Here is a 21,672-nt window from a genome sequence, read left to right on the forward strand (position 1 = left end):
GATGCAAGTAAGATATTATTGTATAATCATTTTGAATGCATATCTGCTAATGCTAATCAGCAATCAGCTGGCGCTAACTGAAGCTATTTTTACCACAACACAACTCAAAAATAGTTACAGAGTTAAACAAAACCAATTAATTGCTTTTAATATTGCTTTCTTCCCTTTTCTGGTTTTTGCTACTCTGAGCAGTATACAGATCTTGGTATTTGGGGCACTTTTTGTGTTTCTTTGCCTCTTCTTGACGGATTGCTTCCTGTACTCCGGAGTTGCTTTGGATAAAAGCGTCTGCTAAATGTGTAAATGTAATAGCGTGCTGTGTGGTTGTGTGTGTGTGTATGCGTGGATGTGTGTGTGAGTCTGTTTGAGAGTTTGTGTGCACATGTAGGTTTTAAATGCAATGAATTGGTTTTGTTTAACTGAGAAACAATTTGAGTTGCGTTGTGCTAAAAAATAGCTATGGGTAGCCCAGGTGATTGCCGAGTGCAACTTCATCAACCTAGAACGCAAAAAAAATGGCGCTGCCATGGTCCAAATATAAAAGTGTTTTTTTTTTTTTTTTAAATAACAGATCTTTCATGGGTTTTCTACTACATGTTTCAGTAAGATACATCAATTGTTATATTAAGCCATACAAGTCTTAACACCAGGGGATTCCTTTAAGAGCTAGACATCTGCAGGCCATTGTGCGTAATTTTTGGACTGTCTAACACATTTACGGCCATGTCACAAGGCATTACTTGGTGTAAAATTGTACTAGTTGTGTGAAACGTAAAGCGATTACATCCATCTAGTCTGTTTGTCTGTTCATCCTTAGAAGGTAGTGTGAGGCTATGAGAATAATAGTTGTTTTGGCTGATTGTTTATAACAGATCAATTAAATGTTATGCACTTGCCTGATTTGCTGTTTTTTCGCGATCTGGGGGCATGTTTTAGTGTCTGAGCAATCATCTCCTCCACACTCTGGGATTTTTGGTGTGGGTATGCCTTACTGCAGCCACCTTAATGCAATATAAAGATCCGTTATTAAAAATAGAACTCAGATACATGTATAAAAAATATTTAAAAATCTCGTTTTCAAAATAGAACATGCAATGCATATTTATGTATTGGGAACTAACAACTTTTACAATGTTCTTATTTACAACCTAGTTTCAGGCATTTCAAATAATTTGAGATCTTGGGGATTGACACAGACTCATTATTAGTTATTTGGGGCAAGTTTTCATCATACATAAGTTTTGAAACTTACGTACAGGGGTGGTAAGTAAAAATACTTGTATACTTTACTTAAGTATTGTTGTTGTTGTTGAGATCTGTACTTTACTTGAGTATATTTTATTTGCATCTACTTTTACTCTTACTCCACTACAATATTAAAGGCAAAGTTTACTTTTTACTCCAATACATTTCCCCATGCCCACTCCCCACGCCAAAGTATTTATTACACTTTCCAAACTGGTCAGGTCGGTCATGGATGATCCAGTCGGGTATAGACTTGGAAAAGCTCGCTGACAAGTCAAGTTAGCTCAGTGTTTCCCAAACGTTTTTTTTCGCGGCACAGTATTTACTATGAAAACATCGGTAACACTTTACAATACAGGTGCACTAATATGCATTAATTCATGCCTAACTAAAGCACAGATAATCATGAGTTAATGTAACTAAACCATTTATTTATGATTTACTGCATCAGTAACTAATGAACATTTTATATGATTAATAGATTAAGTAATATATGAATTGCTATTAATTAAATGACATCATTAATTCCATAATAACATTACATTAAGTAATAATGTAAATTAATGTATTTAAAGCCATGCTTTCCAACTCCCAGTTGTCTGTTTCAGTTAATCATTAATCATATATAACAATTTGCAAAGGTATTATGTTATGACTTTACTTGTTGAGGCACATGACTATTAACTAATTGTTAAGTAATATGTCATTGTGGTTATGGCTTTTGAATTAATTTTGAATTAGTAATAGTATCTTGCACATCATCTGTTTGATGCAGCTAATGTTATGGATCACGTTTATTTTAAGTTTAACCCCAATACTGCATTAAGGTGCTTCATTGTCTCATTTGTTTAATAAATAGAAACTCAAAATGTTTTTGTTTCTGAACCACATAAATATGATAAATCATGAAAATAGCACTATTTGGCATGTTTCACTGCATCATCAGAAATAAAACACACACGATTACCCAATATGCTTACAAAATCTTTTACTAATATTTGAATAAAGGTTGTCGAATCTCCAGAAATGTTCATTGTATTAACTCAATTCTAATTTCAATTGACTCAATTTTAAGGCAACCAGGTAACTTTTTTTTCTAAGTAATTTTTTACAGTGTAACAAAATTCTTAATTGCAGTATAATCTAATCATTTGTTCAATTAAAGCACTGCATATCCGTCCAAAAGAATGTATCTGCTTAATTATTATACAGTTAATTTGAATATTTACTTTTTACTTTCTGTATTTGAGTACATTTTAAATTGGATACTTTTGTAGTTTTACTGGAGTCATTTTTTATTTAGGCATATATTCTTTTACTCGAGTATAACTTTTTTGAGTACTTTTACCACCCCTGCTTACGTATGATGACGTCATTGATTAGGAGCAGCTCCTGAAATTTTAGTTTTCCCTTTCTTCCTTTGTAACTATGTTTCCATAAGGAATTGTCTCCAATTTTTTTCAACATCCGCCGTATTCCATCTCCCAAGCTGCCTCCACACTGAAGACACAGATAACGAATCTATGAACAACAACAAAAAAACAGCAATTAATAGTTAAATTATTTCAGGTTGACAAGGACTAGTAATGTTGCTTATTGTCGTGGCACATACCATCTTCTTTCGAAAGGCTGCATCTTTCAGCTGATCGGACAGCTCTTGTAATTCCAACACCGTTTTACAAGGCTCTTCTAGCACCTCTGTAAGATCAGAGACAGAGGTGCTTGGCTGACTCACTGACTGCTGCATGTTTCCAACTGCTGCTGTGATGTTGTCCTGGATTTGATCTAGTTTCAGCATGATCCTCCTCTCCAATTTTTTCAAACTTGTATATTTCTGTTCAGAAATCATTAATGATATTACTAATAACGGCACAATGTTTATATATATATATATATATATATATATATATATATATATATATATATATATATATATATATATATATATATAATAGAGAGAGAGAGAGATGCTGAAATTAAATGGTTACCATCTCGAAGAGCTTGTGGATCATTTACACGACCTAAAATAAGTTAAAAACATTTATATCAAATTCTGTATCCTTGTGTAGTCTTTGGAAAAAATGTACTTTTTTTTGTGTACCTTGGTTCTGCCAGTTGGCAGAAATTGGCTGATGTGGATGCAGTTGTGATGTTGAAGGAGATGTAACTGTAAATGCATCACAAAAAAAGAACCAATCATTACTTAATTAGGTGCATTAAGTGCACTCTTGTGCATGCTTGAGTTTACAGCCATAACATAGTGTTATTGGTATGTTTAAATCATGAGGCTATACTTTAGAAAACAAGTATAATGTTTATGTAACATTGTAATCGACTCCTTGAAATTAAAAGTTTTTCCTTGTTTTTATTTTTTACAAAAATAACTACATTTAAATTGGTGGTAATCAACATTACACCACTATAGACTAATCTGAAATATTCCTTTAATTCAATGGAAGTATAATTATTTAAATGAAACGGTGAAAGAAAAAGAAAACATTTAAATGTACTCACAGTGAGGTGCCTCAGGCAACATTACAGCTGATCTTTTTTCACTTTTTTTCATTGGTTGTTCCTCATCTAATGCAAGGGGGAAAAAAACAATGAGTACAAAATCTGAATAAAACAAACACATTAAAGTAAATTGTAGTGACCTAACCTTCATCAGGCTTCTCAGCTGAAAAAAAAATTAATAAAAAAATATATATTAACAGCGACTTTGAGTACATTTCTAAATATGTAGACCTTCTTAATTTGGGTCCTTTTTGCACAACATAAAGAAAGGGGCTTCTCGGTACTCTTTAGATTATCATCTAACATTCCTGATAATCAAATATTCAACAACTAATTTCAGTATTTTTTTTAACACTACTTACATTCGGGTGCAATTGCTGATCTTGACCGTTTATTTGATTTCTTTGCTGTTCTCAGACTGGAAATCTCATCTTCAGGGCCAAAAGCAATAGGAAAAGTGTTTCAATTAGAAACATGCAAAATGGCTCTGTTCTTAATAATTTAATACCGCTATTTAACAATGACTGCAACAAGCAAGAAATAATTGACAATAGGCCGTTGAATTATTAGAAAAATAATGAACACCTGAGGTGATGCGGTCACGACACAAAGCGCCCAACGGCTCTTTTGCTGGTTACAAAACGTCATTTTAAAGCTGGTAACAGAGGCTTGACCCAAAGTGAGTGTTTCAACTTCTCAAATTAATTCCTATGAAAGTTAAGCTTCCATAGGCATGAACTGAAAACAGTGTACGACTGCTGAGAGCGCGGACGCATTTACACCATCACTGTGCGTTTCCCAGAAAATAATTGCACACCTAAGAACGTTCATCAGCCAATCAGATTCAAGCATTCAATGGCCCTCTAGTATAATAGTGATATAATAATGATTTCACCTTGTGATGATTCACTGTCCTCATGGACTGTAAAACAAAATGAGCATTTACAAAAAAATATGTATAGTTAACTTTCATTTTGATTTTCCTTGATCATTCCAACTTCATTTATTGTGTATACTTACGATGTTGCCTCTGTTGTGCATTTCTGGGCTTGTTGGGCTGGAATTCTTCTGCAAGAAACCAAGTTAAAACAGAAATTGTCTTTCAATGTGAAGAACCTTATTTTATTTAGAGTGCCAGCACAGACCTCGAAATCGTCTTGGTGGGATGATCTTTCTTGTATGGTTTCCATCAGAGTCCTCAACATGAGACGTTTCCAGTGCTTTTTGGGCCCAGTATCTAGCCAGGTTGTAACTGTATGCACTCAAAATGGCACAACTTTTGCTTAATATACATTATATAAACAATTAATGTTTTAGGAATATCTTAAAAATAACCTTTAGTGTTATTTTGCATACTTTACCTGTGTCAGAAAATACTCTGACTGCATATTTTGTCCAGAGGTGTTTATCTGGAATGGTGCATTTTTTGACCTTGGTTCCAACATTTGAATTTGGCCAATAGCAAAACAGTACCTTTCAGACAGAAACAAGGATATTTGCTTAATGTTGTCTTTTTTATATATATATATAATTGAAAAAAATATATGGCCCAAATCTTACCCCATCGATCCACTCTAGCCACAAGGATGGTGCCACTTCAACCTCATTTTGCTCAATGAAATTAAGCACTACATAGCGCAGATAAACCTGTAAATAAAAATTATATAAATCGGTGTACATTTCATTTATGTATTGCAAGGTAAATGTACAATTGCATATTAATAGACAATCATTGACTACTTTCTCTAACCTCATACTTAAATTATGTTTTCCAATGTTGTTTCTTGTTGTACTGGAAACATCTAGGTTTTCAAAAGGGCATGGCGTTGGAGAGCAAATCACCAGAAGATAGGAGTAAACTGTAGGAGGCAGGAACTTATGGAGCTAATCTTCTTCAGAAGGTAGAGACTCAGGGGCAAAGCTTCGGTACCAACTCAGGGTAAAGCCAAAGGAGTGAGACATGGAGGGGGCAAAGTTTCAGGAGTCAGAGACTCAGAGGTGAAAGGAAGGCTTCAAGTATGTATTTTCACAGAATTTATGATTCTCTCATAATATTTTATGTATTTCTGGTGATTGTTTTTTTGTGTGTCTTTTTTGTAGTTGTCATGCTCTAGAGAGAATGAAGAATGGACACCACGTTTTTTGCCTCATAGTTTTCGTCCACAATGAATGCGCTCCTCTGAAGTGACTTTCTTTCTACGCAAAGCATTTGAGAATGCCTAATGTTAGCCATGTATGTTCCGTAGAGACGTGAATCACACGGTGTCAGCAGATATGGCTGTAGATTTGTGTACACTCTGCATAACATTGTGTTGTCCACCCCTTCTGACACCACCTCGCAACATTCTTCAGGGCTTAAAACAAACACATTGTTTGGACCTTTCAAAGACACCACTTTTTCCTTGTTTGCTATCTTGAGTTTCGCTTTTTCCTCCAGACGATTTGCCACTTGAGTTAAGACATTTTTCCCAGAGCGGACCGTTTTCTTCACCTGATGTAAATAGCTTTCAAATTTAAATGCGTTGCAGTTGTCAAGGCACCCAAAGTTGTGAGCATCATCTGAAAGGTGCAGCAGAGGTGGAAAGAGTAACAAAATATTCTACTCAAGTAAAAGTACTGTTACTTCAATGAAATTTTACTTAAGTACAAGTAAAATTACTGGTCTAAAAATTTACTCAAGTAAAAGTAAAAAGTAGCTCATTTAAAATGTACTCAGAGTAAAAGTTACTTAGTTACTTTTTTAACAGTGGGGGTGTGGGACTCTCCCCTGTAGGGCTGTGATAGAATGAGATTTTCCCGATATGACAACTATCTTAGAAACCATCAATTAAACGTTTACTGTACCTATTATTAAATGATGGTTATTATCACTTGTTAAAATGATGTTAAATGAATGAAGAAGATTGGTCTTTTTTTATTTGGTTGAACAAATGCTTTATTATAACAAACTTAAAACCATTTGTTTATTTTGTTTATCAAAATTTCAGTAAAACATGTCTAATAAACTAAATTCAATAAATTATTATGAATTAGATTAACAACTTATTTTTATCATTAATTCGTAAAAATGTTTAAGAATATTAGAGTCCATATGTAGTAGACGGAGCAGCTCATTCACAGAGAGAGAACAAGCAGATCATATATTCATATAGCATTCAATGTGTAACGAGTAGAAATATAGTGTGGCCCCTTTAAGAGCTGCGCGCGCTCCCTGAAAACGAGTTCTGCATCTTGTGTATGTGCGCCATGAGTTTTGAGCTCCCATGTGTGGGGATTATTCTCTGTTTTTCTGTTGCTAACAGTCAGTTGTTTTGTTTTATTGAGTATTGCTGCTGACGGAAATGGAGTTTGTGATGAGAGTTCAGCGGGAAATAAAGCGCGATCTGTTTGACGTCAATCGCCTCCGTGTTTGCATCCACTCCAGATATATTAAAGGGGGGGTGAAACACTCAGTTTCAGTCAGTGTCATGTCAATCTTGAGTACCTATAGAGTAGCATTGCATCCTGCATATCTCCGAAAAGTCTTTATTTTTTTTATAATTATATAAGAAAGATGCGCTGTTCCGAGTCTTTCCGAAAAAAGCCGAGCGGGTGGGGGCGTGTTGTGTGAGCGGAGCTAAATAATGACGTGTGCAGCAGCGCGCTGCTATTGTGTTGAGTTGAGTCGAGTGCGTCGTAAAGCTGTCATCCCTAACAGCGGGGAAAAAACTTTATTCAAAATAAAAATATGGCTTTTAATCAGATACAGCCATACATCTATGATCCGGAATCAGACCCAGAGGCTGCAGTTGAACAGGAGCAGCAGCAAAAACGACTAGAGCAGGACGTCTGTATGTGGTACAAGGTATACACTAACTATATAATATGCTTAGCGGCTTGTGTTATTTACATATTTATACTTGAATTATATCGTCGTATTTTTGTCTTTGAAGGTGTACATGTGGGAAGTGCAGTTGTGCACGTGTGTTTGTGTGTTTACGCTTGGTTTGTGTAGACAGGTTAAGTTAGTGTTTACATAGAAAGACACGGAATAGTAGCGCATTTGAATGAAGAAGCGCGCTTATTTAGTTCAACATATTTCCCCCCTCTTTGTGTATTGTTGAGTGCTTTTACAATACACAAACATAAAGTTACACATATAGTGGCCAGCTAAACAAATGTACACGCACTACACATCGCATGCTCCATTGATCAATTTCTATATATAGTAATATATAATGGATGATACGTGATCATGTTTGGGCTACTTGATGAGCATAGACACAGACATTTGAAGCAGTCTAACTCACCGCCCGCGGTTCTAACGTTGGGACTGCTCCATCCTTCAGCATTAGGCGATTGGAAAATCCGGCGTCGAGCTGGGCCTTGTTTATGAAACAGTCGGCACCGAAATGCAGCGAACAGATATAAACATTCGCGCAACTCAGTTGCTGATCCGGAAAAGCAAATTAACGTTACATCCACTGTTGCCTTAACGCTGGGTTTTGGGGGAATCTGTGCAGGACTGTCTTGGTCTGGCAACCAAAAACGCACTTTTTGATGTCATTGTTAATTGTGCACATTACCTGTGCAGCGCAGCCTACGAGCACTTTGATGGGCATAGCCTGTTGCTTTCGCTCTCTCCCTCTCTCTCTCTCCCTCTCTCTCTCTCACACGCTTCCGGTAGAATTGTCCGTACGGCCCATACAAGGAAATTCCGCCCCCATTAACGTCAAAGGGGACGCATGATCGCAAAAAACTTGCCGAAACTTATGCCTAACCGGAAGTAGTATTTTTGACAAAGAAATACTCCCATCAAACGTCCACCTTAACTTTTGAAACTTTGTCCATGTTTAGTATGGGATTCCATGTCTTTAACAGTGTAAAAAGATCAGTATGCATGAAACAGCATTTCACCCCCCCTTTAAGTGAGCTATCCGCATTTTTCACCCGGACACAAGCGTTACAAATGTTGTGCTTTAATGTTCACAGACCATGTCGCGATTTGATTTATTTCTAAGGCCTACAGCTCTACATTCGAGTTTTTCGTTCATCCACCAGTTTGCGTGTATTACACCAAATCTACGTTATAATGTAAAGTTAATGTTCATGACTGGATTCCGGGATTCCCTCTGCGTCACAGAAATCAATCGGCCTAAGTTATAAACATACCTTTATCTGCACAGAGGGATGTGTGCCCGAACATGTTCTATGTGTTTCTTCATTTGCATCCACATTTTGTGCAAATTTGATATCCTCCAGGACAACACCACATTATTTTTTTCTATATCCAAAGTATTTCCATACTAGCCAGGAGTTCACGACGGCGTTTTGCTTTCACCTGGGTCTGCGTCACTGACGTCTGTCTTGTTCGTCTCCATCTGATATCTGCGCGCTTGTTCTCTCCCGCGCCCCGTGCCCTCTATTCAATATTAGTCATTTCCGGATCGCGGTCTTTTTCCTCCTCTCTTTGCATTAATGATTTATTTTTACTCAGTAACGGATGTGGTTTAAAATGTAGCGAAGTACAATACTTTAATCAAAATGTACTTAAGTAAAAGTAAAATTACAGATTTTTAAAACTACTTAAAAAAGTAGAAGTACACAGAAAAACTACTCAATTACAGTAACGCGAGTAAATGTAATTCGTTACTTTCCACCTCTGAGCAGTGAATGGACGTTGTACACTAAAAATCTTTCCCCATACAGTTCCCGTCCTTTTTCCACAAAGTATTTCAGTAGTTGGCTGGCATAAGGCCCTTGTGACTTTGTAAGTTCTGGACTCACTAAGATGCACAGAGCAGTGCTAAAACACAGGAAGTGTTCATACAGGTGCCCTTGTAGTGCTCCCTTAAGAACTAACGTCCCTGTGTATAGGGCAAACTGCCTGAACTCGGTTGCTTTCCAACGCTCAATTTCTTGCAACCCTCTTGGTTTTCTGGCAAAGCAGTCAGGAATGTTTTTTTCAGTGTCACCAACCTATTGCTTACACAGGCCACATCTCCTGATGACATACAGTACTTTAAACTACCTCTTGTCCACAAAAGCAGTAACTTTTTCATTACCCCAAGGCAGCTCTGGTGCATGTAATCTATAGGGAATGATTTAATCATGTCAATTGGGAGGACAGAGAAAGGTGAAATCTTCTCCTCTTGATGGTGTTCTGGCTGCCAACACTCCCTGAATGATTCGTCGGTCCTCAAGGTCAGATTGTCCACATCAGGATATGTCATCCGACCATCCCAGGATCCCCTCTGGGTGCATCTGTCACACCCATAGTAGCCAGAGAACTGCTTGACACACTTGACCATGGCTTTGGCTGGAGCATCGCAGGTAACGCATCTCAGTTTGATGTTTAAATGCTTGCCTTCCCAGGTCAGACCATTCTGCATTAGTTCTGCCAATTCCTGAACTGTGTCACTGGCAAAATCTTGCGTTTTGGGTTTGGATGCAGCAGTTGTGAGGCAGAGGGGGAAAATGCATGCTGGCGTCAAATTAATGGAACAAAGAACTGGCCAGAGGGACAAGTTTGAACTTTTGAATAATGGTAGCCCATCAACATTTAAGGAGAGGTCAAGTGACTGTAGATGGTCTGTCACATCTGCAGGATATCTGCTCAGATGTTTTGAGAGCTGATCTGCCACATTTGAAACATACATGCCCATTCTGAAAGTTCTTCTCTGAGCGTGGTTGTTTCTTGGTCGCTCTCAGAACTTGACAGGGCTAGATCTGAAAACATGCCAAGATTTTCCTCCTCAAAGTGATGGTTGTGACTAAGACTGTCACTATCAGCAATGCTGGCCATCTTAACCAGTGGTGGAGGAAGTACTGAATCTCAGTACTTACGTAAAAGTAAAAATAACCAGAGATATATTTACTTTAGTAAAAGTAAAAGTACTACAATGACAATCCTACTTAAGTAAAAGTAAAAAGTACCTGATTTTGAGTATTAAAAGTAAAAGTACTTGCATAACATTTTATTCTAGTAATATATATATTCTAAAAATTAAAAAGAAGATAACAGTAAGGGCTGTGGCGTTTTAATTAAACGTGCAGTATGCAACTTTTGGCCACTAGGGGTCACTCATTCAAAATAATAACAACAGACGTACTTTGATGACGTCGGGAAAGTGCGTGGGCTCATGGGAGTTGTTGTCATTGTTACTGTCAACCAGCGAATCTGGCATCTCCAGCAGAAAACATGTTCACTGACAAGGTAATTGTTATATTACATCTCTATTATTGTTAAGTTTAGTTACGGCTTTTCACTTTATGTAATGTCAATCTAATGAAATAGCAGCGAGCTACCGTTACTTAACAAACTTATCAGTAACGTTAGATAATGTGCGAGACAGAATGTTGTGCGGGCGGTCGCTATGTCAACATACCTATAAGTTGGTAGGCTATGTTGACATATTAACCGCGCATCATAATTTGAGTTACTCAAATTATAGATATGTTGACATGGCATCCGCGATTGTCGAACATTCTGTATATCAACTCTTCAATAAGGAAATCAATTTCAATTTAGTTTATCATTACCAACATAAAACAGTAAATGAGAGAACCAGCAGCAGCAATACGTTGTTCATTGGAACACGCGCTGTGTCGCTCCCCACGTTCATCAATCATTCTAATAAACATTTATTTTGGAACTCAGAGATATATGAATAAGTAGATCATTATTAAATCAATATTATATGTAGCTAGTATTAACATATGATAAAAGTGACGGTCACCTTATATTAATTGACCAAGATAGTGGCATATTACCTTATGAAGCTAACGTTACTTTCTCCAGCTACATATAAAACCAATAATAGCTAGTCCATCTGCGTTTTACACATGACATCATCGTGTCACCAAATATACGGATAGAAATATACTTTTGAATCAGTTTTTAAAAAAATAGCTCTTTCAGTCTCCAAAAACAGAGAATCCGCCTGTTTGAAAAGCCGATACAAAATGTATAACATTACGTATTCAGCTAAACGCGTCTCAATGTGGTCAAGATCGCTATGCAATATGCAAACATACAGCATGTTATGATTATATGATTATTATGTTAGCTGAATGGTTACTTAAATGACCTGTTTATTAAAACGCAAGCGAGATCAGCATCTCTCTGCAGTCCGAGCTTGTCACGAAGATTTCGCCATCTTTCAAAGGCTTCTCCAAGGTTTACACGTCTCTTGCTTCTTCTACTGTCCCAAAATCTTCTCGGGTCATTTTTTTCACCCGTACGTTTGCGCTTTGTTGAGCTGGCAAAACGTACAGGCAAAGAGTAGTCATGATCCATTATCATACAGACTTTTTTATACGGGGGTTCCCCTTATACTGTCTGTCAGTGTTCCTCTTTGAGTTTGACGGTTCCGCCGAGTTCGCAGGAAGCAAGACGCAAACGTGGATATGACGTGAAAGACTGGCGACATAACGGAAATTAAGACACGGTCCGTGTCTTTGAATTAAAATATTAATTTATCTGGATTTAGAAGTTAATTGGAACTGTTGGGATAATGTAAACACACAACTTTAAAAAATATATAACATAGATATAGTGATCTTTTATATTTTTAATGCTGAAACATTACATATTGTGCCTTTAAGTTATTTTTGGGTTAATGTAATTGTGCTTACCATCTGTGACCCAGTTTACATTCTGACTTACAATTCTGGCCATCTATCAGGGTGATCTGCAGAGTTAAATAGCATTAAGCAAAACCAACAAAGAAGACTGGTTGTAGAGCTTTAAAATATTTATTTAACTGTAACAAAGGTATTTAATGTTAATTGCAGTACATTAACCATTCTAAAATGAACAATACAATTGTTAATTACCATATGTTTAAAGCTGTAAAAAATTGATTCAGTGCATACGTTTTAATTAGACAGGAACATGTCATCAGGAACATGTATTATCTGCTTATAGTGCTCTGCTTATAGTACATCTATTTCAATCTTCACACAACTCCATTTCAAGCCTCCATTAAATATAAAACTTTCCTAAACTCATCAGAATCTGTCTCCATCAAGTCTCAAAAAAACAAAACAACATGTGAATATTTGGAGCACTTGTTAAAAACTTCACATCACCAGTATTTTTGTTGAGTTTCAAAAGGAGTTGGTTTTCAAAGTTATCTGAACCGAGCCTGCCTCTTTTGGGGGTAAAAATCTGCCCTGCTGAGTTGAACAGTCTCTCACAGGCTGCAGAGGCAGGCAACGGCATATTTCAACGTGATCTCATGAAAATACGTGCGTATTTTTACGTAAAGTGTGATTCTACTACACATACATTTACTAACGTTTTCACACACAATAAAACGTACAATACTGACTTATTAACAGCACTAAAATGTACAATATTGACGTACTGACAGCACTAAAATGTAAATTATCTACGTATCCAAGTGTGTACGTGTAAGTTACCAGGCTCCCATAAATCGTGGCATTAATATTGTTTATTTTATATCCAATAGTCACATCAATGCATGTTTTCAGTCACATTTATTAAATGTATTTTACTAAGTTAATCAACCTAATATAAAATAACAGAAATATAAAATAACATTTTGCTCTCGTGACTTCTGCTACAAACTCATTTCGGATGACTAGATAATGTTAAAAGAAGACTGAATTTTACAACCGTCTGATGAATAACATTCTTGCCAACCATTTTGTAGTATTTAGCTTGTTGTTAGCTGTGAGACATAAAAAGGCATTTTCTCCTATTCAGCAACTGGCGATCACAAGATACACCAAAACACAACATCAATTCACAAAACACAACACTTTATTCGTTCGCTGTAATCCAAATCGTTAGAATCCATATGTTTGCGAGAAACAAATCCAAATTGAGCCCGGTGATCTTCATCTCCATAGCCTTCCATTAGTCTTCATCTCCTCTCAGTAGCGCGACGGTAAACATCAAATCTCACGCTCATCGTGAATTCAAATTTAAAAAACGCGCCCTCATGAAGCGCTACGACATGATTTACGGCAGTGGCATCGAACGCTCATTGGCTCTCGCCTGCTTCGTCACAGATTTTGACATGCCGTGTTTCAGTCGATTTGTATTTGAAATGGGAAACGCGCAACTTCACGGAGAGAAGCGAAACCGGATTCATATTTTCATTGATTAATAGCTAACATTCTGCTCTGTACCTCATACAAAACTATTAACGTTATATACCACCAGAGAGGACTGCGACTGCAACACATCTTCATTTGAACTACTTTTGGTACCGCTTTTGACATTTTTGCAATAAATAAATTATTGTGAGTACACTGGTCTGTCTGTTATGCTTTGATTTATAACAGTACGTTGTTTTAATAAATGCTAATGGGTAGGTTTAGGGGTAAGTGTAGGATTAGCCATTCAAAATATTTTTTTAATGTTATATTGTTATCAAAATCGTCATTTTCCAACGTTTTACCTTTTATTTTCTTTATATTCTGTATTAAATTGGTAGGTTTAGGTTTGGGGTAGTGTTAAGGGATCGTAGATTAATCAATAAAATGGTCAAAGGAAAATTATATAGATATCTTTATGATATAACAAAAAAACATGTTTTTACCAGTATAAAGTTTTGTATTCTTAACAAAAAAGTTTTTTAGCTGTAAAAATGTAATAATACTACATTTAAATGTTGCAAATACGTCTATATTTTACATTTTAGCACTTCTCCAAACGTACTAAGACGTACGTTTAGTCTCTTTGAAAGTAACGTATTAATGCCTACGTATTAACGATGAGACCAGGCTGCATATTTACCTTAAGAGACAATCTGTACTAGTGATCGATCGATATATCGGATTCCCGATATTTTCCCGATATTTAAGCATTTTCCCATAATCGGGTATCGGTTTTGTAATATTTCCCGATAAATGGCGCCATCTTGTGGACGTTTTGAGAATTGCATACAAGCGCGCCATTAACGGACTGTCTGAGGGGAGATGAGTGAACAACGGTGTTTAAAGGTAAAATAACCTGCATCCCTTAATTAATCAACTTTGTTTAACATAACATTAATGCACAATTGAGATATGCACAAATAAGATGTTATGAGATGATATTATATAGTTTAAACTTGGCACTGTAGAGACGACTCACTGACAGAGTCGTCAGGTAATCCGTTATGTCACAATAAAGACGTAACTTCACATGAATGAAACAAAACAGCCTTAATTGAGAGCATGTTGGAAGTAAAAGCACCGAATTTCTTTCTTTCTGTGTGTTTATGCTCAGTTGCATTCAGCCGTTCACTCACCGAGTTGTTGCTCCAGCATATATGCTAACGTTACCATAGGCTATGTAGGCTAAACAAGACCGACTCGTTTAAAACTCCTTAAATTATATTAACGTCTGCTATATAACATTTATATAATAAACATCTTATTAATTACAGCTCCGTGAAAATGAATTAGTAGGCCACCATGAACTGTCAGACTTGCACATTTGTCATGTTTGTAGTTTTTTTTTAAACACTTTTTTTGTCTGTGTTTGTAGTTCGAATTAATTTCTCGTCGAACTCGCAATGGGTTGTGGCTAGTACTTCCTTTGACTAGTACTTTCCGTATCATATGTAAGAAAAATTATATTGTGTATGGAGTTTTCAGTTGTTTTGTTTTTCATTACAAGATCAAACACCTGGGCAATATAAGAACACAGGAATTCTGCACTCCTGGGACATATGGCACACTCTAAAAAATACAAGTTGGGTGGGAAATGGACAAACCCAGATATTGGGTTGTTTGAACCTTAGTAAATGGACCCATTCAAACCCAATTTCTGGGTTTGTCCATTTTCAACCCATCTTGGGTTTTTTTAACCCAGCATTTTTTAGAGTGCACGGAACAAAGAATTAAATTTTTAGATGAGAGGTCTCTCAAGGGGTTAGGAGTTGCAATGTGTATATCATAATGTATTCTGCATTTATTCATCAGATTGCAGTGCTTTGCTTTGTTTCTTTTTCATAAAGGTGCAAGCTCGACACTACCAGAGTCAAGAGATGAGCTACAACTTCAGCGATCAGAGTCTCTGAGTTCTAAAGTTTACATTAAACTGAGCAAGCCAAACTATTCATTTTTTTTTTAATAAATTTTAACCTAAATCTTAATGCATATACCTCAAAATGTATGTAAATGTGCTACCTCACTGAAGTGCTCAAATATGTACATAAATTGTAAGTAATGTCAAATTTGTTATAAAGATAAATTATTTAGTTTTCTTTATAATATAAACAAATGTTTCAAAACTACAAAGACACTGTTTTTTTATGTATTATACCACTCACATAAACAGGTTCTTATGAAAAAGACAGCGTAAAACAATATATTCTTTATTGTAATACAAACATGATCAACTAGAGAGTGGCAAACAAAACTTTGACAGATCTAACAGGTTATAGAACACATATATTAAAATGCAATGTAACATTGAATAAATAAAGGTAAATAACAACTAAAGAAAGTCCTTTTGAAAGTCAAATCATGTCATCAAACGAAACATTTATAAAACAATAACTTAACCTCATCCATGAACATAATTTCAGATTCCTGTCTGATTGAATGCCAGCAGCAGTGAAGTTGAAGACTAGAGATCCCATCATGCCACGCTCCCTCACATCCTCATCAAGCTACGCGGTTGTTGATTTTAATGTACAGGGCTTTTTTCTAGCAGCAGAAAAAAGTTGCATAGTGCACCTTTAAAAAGCTCAGATTACTTTGAAACTATTCTCAAATAATTGTCTTTGAGTTGTATTAATGAACACAAACACTATTGTAATGCACAGAGTCTTTGGTCTGAAGCTGAATGTCTGGCATCAGTGGGAACTTTAACTCTAGAGAGGCCAACGGGAGCAGAGAGGGTCCGATTACCAGACTTCATCACTGTGAGTCTTTTCACAGTTTGCTCATTCGGTTTGGGTGTGGAAATGTTGTGCAATGTGTTTTCATCTGCATTTGTTTCCTTGAACACATTCCTTGAATGCATTTTTGACAGCTGCCTGGGGCAAATAACACAGATGACTGCTAAAGTGGGAGGTGATTTACTGTACTATGTAACAGCGTATATAACATTATAATGAAAGAAACTTAATCAGCACATACAGAATGACAGTGACAAGTCACAGGTAATAGAAAATAGCCAATAGCCAATATGTGTATGTTGCAAATGTAAATAAGTGTTACGGTGTGCTAAATAAATATAAGTATAAATAGTGTGTATTGCACATGCCTTGTGTATTGACAATACAAATAAACAGCAGTTTTCTGCTTATTTCAAAATGAAAAGTAAGATAAGAAAACATATACCGATACAAATTTGTCAAAAGCACATTTTCACAAACTTGTAAAACTACTTCTACAAATGTTCAGCACAGTTTCCAGAGAATGAGCCTTTCTGAATAACCAATCAGATCAGAGAGATTACGTGTGCTGACATTCTTCTCATTCTCACGTCTTACCTGAAAACGTTTCCTTGTTCTAGAAGTGACACACATTTCAGAGACTTCAACACAACAGTTCAGAGCAACGAGAAGAAACCTCTACAAATGTGATTTGAGGTGAGTGTTTCATCTTTATTTAGTGTTTTCTTGCCGTCTTATGATGTGTCATTGTTGCTTCTGAGACTCTAATGCTGTGCTGAAGTCATTTTGATGATTTTATTTAAACCTCTTTATGTCATGAAGGCTGCACAAATCACTGTTTTTTATCATATTACTGTTTGTCACATTATGGTTGAATTAATAAAACCAATGATAAAGAACTCAAACAAAGAGAGCAACACAACCAGGTAAAGATGACGTAGAACATTGCCCAGAGGAAACTCAGATTCAGAATGAGCTTTATTTGCCAAGTGTGCGCAAAGACACAAGGGATTTGAGTAACACATTAGAATAACGGTCCGTCATTAAGTAACTGTGCAGGAAGTAATGCAGGACTAATGAGTGATACTAAAATAACACTTCAGCTACTACTATTGAGTATATTACTACTATTAAGTATAACTCTGGCATAAACACCATAAGAGTACTGGATTATGAGTTATGACAAAGGGTAATGATGGGCATGATAGCTATTTAAGGTGGAGATAGCCTGGGGAAAGAAACTGTTTTCATGCCAAGATGTTCTAGTGCACAGAGATCTGTAAGGTCTGTCTGAGTGAGTGGGGAAGGGCATGGGGTTTCTCCTGAGACTGAAGGGGCGGGAAGGACAACGCCCCCAGATGAAGCCTAAGAGAGAGAGGGAAGGAGGAGTCATGACTGAGCTGACTGGTTGACGGGCTAAGGGGAAATGTGAGATTGAATTGAATAATAATGACTTATGAGGCGACACATACTCGCTTTCACACGGGTGCTAAAAAAACTTAAGTGTAGAGACATTTATCTGAAATAAACTAACAATAAAAAATCTTCTCTGAGACATAAACCTGCTTTCCGGGAACCCGTCCAGCTGTAAACGTGTGCGTGCGTGTGTTTTTTTAATGGTCCTGGTTAAACTGGTTTTGAAGATGAACATATTTTTGCAGTTGTTTCAAATTATTAACTGTAATAAAGTAAAGACTAATATCAGAAGCAGTTTTTCAGAAAGAACATATTCATGCATTCATTCTACACATTCGTTCCATTTGACTGTCCATCGTGTTTCACATACAATGAAAAAATGCAAAACCGTTCAAATGCTTTTTATCTGCAGTACTTCAGTAGTCCACATGTTTCATTCAGTCTATGAAACCAGTTCGATTACACTGGACCATCCTCAGGGCACTAGAGTAGATGACAGATGAACACTTGTTCGCTCCTCCTTGTGTTTGGCATTCCAGTGTTTAGATTTGTCTTTTGTCAAGTTTTATTTATTAGCTCTTTATTCAACAGAGATTGTTTCAAAGCAGATTTAAAGTGATAATTATGCAAAAAGAGTTCATGTTGGCTATGCAGAATCTCTAAGAGAAAACAGTGTCATTGTTCATCTGAAGTCAGTGTTGATTCAGATCTATTGTAAAGATCATCAACTATTTCATTTCATCTATAAAGCATTTCTACAGAAAACAGATGATGTCATTGTCCAGCTCAGTTCACATATAATAGTGTCAGTGTAGTCAGATCAAGAATACTGTTGAACATTAAGTGTCTCAAACTCAGCCAGCCAGAGGTGACAGTGGTAATGAACCCAAAATCCATCAGGTGACAGAAGAAAACATGTGAGGAGCCCGGCTCCGTTGAGTTCTCCTCTGGCCAATGAACGATTATATTATGATGATCAGATCTAGTATTATTGGGATTATATTTCAGGCTGCATCACAACCCTAGAGGAAAATAACAAACATTTATGTTATGCTAAATATACTATAAATACATTTATATTTATGTACAGTTCTTAATATAAATCCTGCAATTATACTTTAATTGTACTGGATAGGTTTACTTAAAGTCAAAGTTAAATTAGAGCAAGTGTTAATGTACTTTAGTTATCTGGAAATAGTGTTGAGGTCTGACTAAAGATATACTCAAGTATATTTGATTGTGCTAAAGTGCAACTATTCCAAGTATACTTCATATACACTTAAAATATCTTGCATTTCAATTATACAGTGAACATACTATCCTTAGTAATAGTGATATCAAACACATTTTAGGCTTAATATTAAGAGATATGCATTGTGGAATAAAGAAGGGCTCTAAAGTTTAATTATAATATGTATATCAGTAAATCTCAAGCATTATGTCAGTAAATATATTAATGGGTTTGTAGTATAGTTAGTATGAAATAAATGTAGGCCTATTTTAAATACATATAGTTGTTTTTTTGCACTTGGACAGAAACCGTCACACTCCAAACTCACAAAGTCTTAAGAAATTTCTGCTGATGTTCATTTGCATTTTAACTCATACATAATTCTTTCTGACATGACTTGACTTGAAAACCGCATAACGTCTCGGGTTATGTATATAACCCTTGTTCCCTGAGAGGGAACGAGCACTGCGTCGAAACGACGAATTGGGGATGCTCCCTAAGCATAACCGCATCTGAAGTATGAATGAAACCTGTCCAATCCTGATTGGTGCAACGTCATGACGTAGATGTGACGGCATCACCGGAAGCTATAAAGGGATGTCCGGCGCATAGTAGCGTCAATTATCGCGATGAAGCAGAACGCTCTCAGGCGATACGCGGTGTGGCGACGAGACGCAGTGCTCGTTCCCTCTCAGGGAACAAGGGTTATATACATAACCCGAGACGTTCCCTATATCGAGGGAACTTCGCACTGCGTCGAAACGACGAATTGGGGAACGAGTACCCACTATGCCACACCAAGGGTACGCCTGCCCTAATGTGAAGCTGGAACCCAGGCACAATTAGGACTGGAGCACCCTGGCGCCGGGAGTCGCAGGGAGGTGAAGACTGTAAAATCGAATAAAAGTATGTTGAGTGGCCCAACCGGCCGCCTCACAGATATCCTGCATTGGAACGCCCGAAAGAAGAGCCACCGAGGAGCCCATGCCCCTGGTGGAATGTGCCCTTACGGCTATAGGTGAAGGCAGACCGCGCACCTGATATGCCGAGGCAATTGCCTGCACTATCCAGTTACTTATAGTGGGAGTAGCTGCAGGCAAACCCTTCTTAGGCGGACCAAAACATACTAAAAGTTGTTCAGATTTCCTCCACTGTGCTGACCTCTCAATATATATTCTAAGAGCCCTGACGGGGCACAATAGAAAAAGTCTCCCTTCTTCCGCCGTCACATGAGGCGGAGGATGGAAAGCCTGTAGAACTAAAGATCTGACCACACTAGAAGGCACCTTAGGCACATAGCCCGGTCTAGGGTGCAGGATAGCTTTTACTCCCCCGGGGGCAAACTCCAGGCAAGTCGGCGTAATAGCCAAGGCCTGAAGATCCCCCACTCTCCTCAGAGATGTAATAGCCAAAAGGAAAGCTACCTTAAGGGTCAGAAACTTAGGTTCAACCATTTCGAGTGGCTCAAAGGGAGCCTCAGCCAATCCTTCGAGAACCACCGCCAGATCCCAGGAAGGAACCCTGGTCCTAACTACAGGCCTCATCCTCCTAGCCCCGCGGAGGAATCGTACAACCAATTGGTGCCTACCCAACTGCCCATCACCCAGAGGAGTGTGGAAAGCCCCAATGGCAGCCACGTACACCTTGAGTGTAGACGGGGTAAGCCCTGCAGAGAAACGATCTTGGAGGAACTCCAGCACTGAAGCCACCGGGCAGTTAACTGGATCCACCTCACGTTCTCTACACCAAGTGACGAAGACATTCCACTTGAGGCTGTACAATCTCCTAGTTGATGGAGCCCTAGAGCTGAGTAAGGTCTCTATAACGTCTGCTGGTAGTCCCGCCTCCTGGTACCCACAGGCTCCATATTTCTGGCCGGGGGTGAAATATTGTGCCCCCCGCCTGTGACAGAAGGTCCCTCCTCAGAGGGTGACCTGCCACGGGTGACCCACCAGCAGAGCTATGATGTCTGAGAACCATACTCGAGTCGGCAAACGAGGAGCCACCAAAAGAAGACTGACTCCCTGCTGCCGAACTCTCTCCAGGACCCCGGGGAGCAGAGCGATAGGGGGAAATGCATACAGACGCAGCCTCGGCCACGTCTGTACCATGGCGTCCAGCCCCAATGGGGCTGGATGAGTGAGGGAGAACCACAGCGGACAGTGGGACGTCTCTCGAGACGCGAAGAGATCCACTTCCACTGGGCCGAACCTTTCGCATATCTGCTCCACCACCTCTGGGTGGAGCCGCCATTCCCCGGGCCTCAGCCCCTGCCTCGACAGTATGTCTGCCCCCTGATTTTGTATCCCTGGGATGTACATAGCCCTGAGTGATAACAATTTCTCCTGTGACCAGAGGAGGATGAGATGCGCCAGTCTGCACAGAGGGCGCGACCTCAACCCCCCCTGGCGGTTCAAATAC

At 37.8% G+C, this 21,672-nt stretch overlaps 2 protein-coding genes across 6 annotated transcripts in view; both read left to right on the top strand.

Annotated features, from left to right (window-relative positions):
• LOC137049032 (chemotaxis regulatory protein ChePep-like) overlaps window positions 1-21,672 on the top strand; it is a 341,058-nt gene that overhangs the window by 173,055 nt on the left and 146,331 nt on the right. The window lies entirely within an intron of this gene.
• The window catches only part of LOC137049216 (NLR family CARD domain-containing protein 3-like), a 68,149-nt gene continuing 63,649 nt past the window's right edge, over window positions 17,173-21,672 (top strand). For 2 of the 5 annotated variants that reach the window (XM_067427682.1, XM_067427686.1), the window contains exon 1: window positions 17,173-17,300. The gene's annotated coding sequence lies outside the window, so the exon portion shown is untranslated. The remainder of the gene's footprint in view (window positions 17,301-21,672) is intronic. The other 3 variants (XM_067427684.1, XM_067427685.1, XM_067427683.1) reach the window with 2 other exon arrangements.

The sequence above is a fragment of the Pseudorasbora parva genome, chromosome 20, assembly GCF_024679245.1.
Source record: "Pseudorasbora parva isolate DD20220531a chromosome 20, ASM2467924v1, whole genome shotgun sequence".
Lineage (NCBI taxonomy): Eukaryota > Metazoa > Chordata > Actinopteri > Cypriniformes > Gobionidae > Pseudorasbora > Pseudorasbora parva.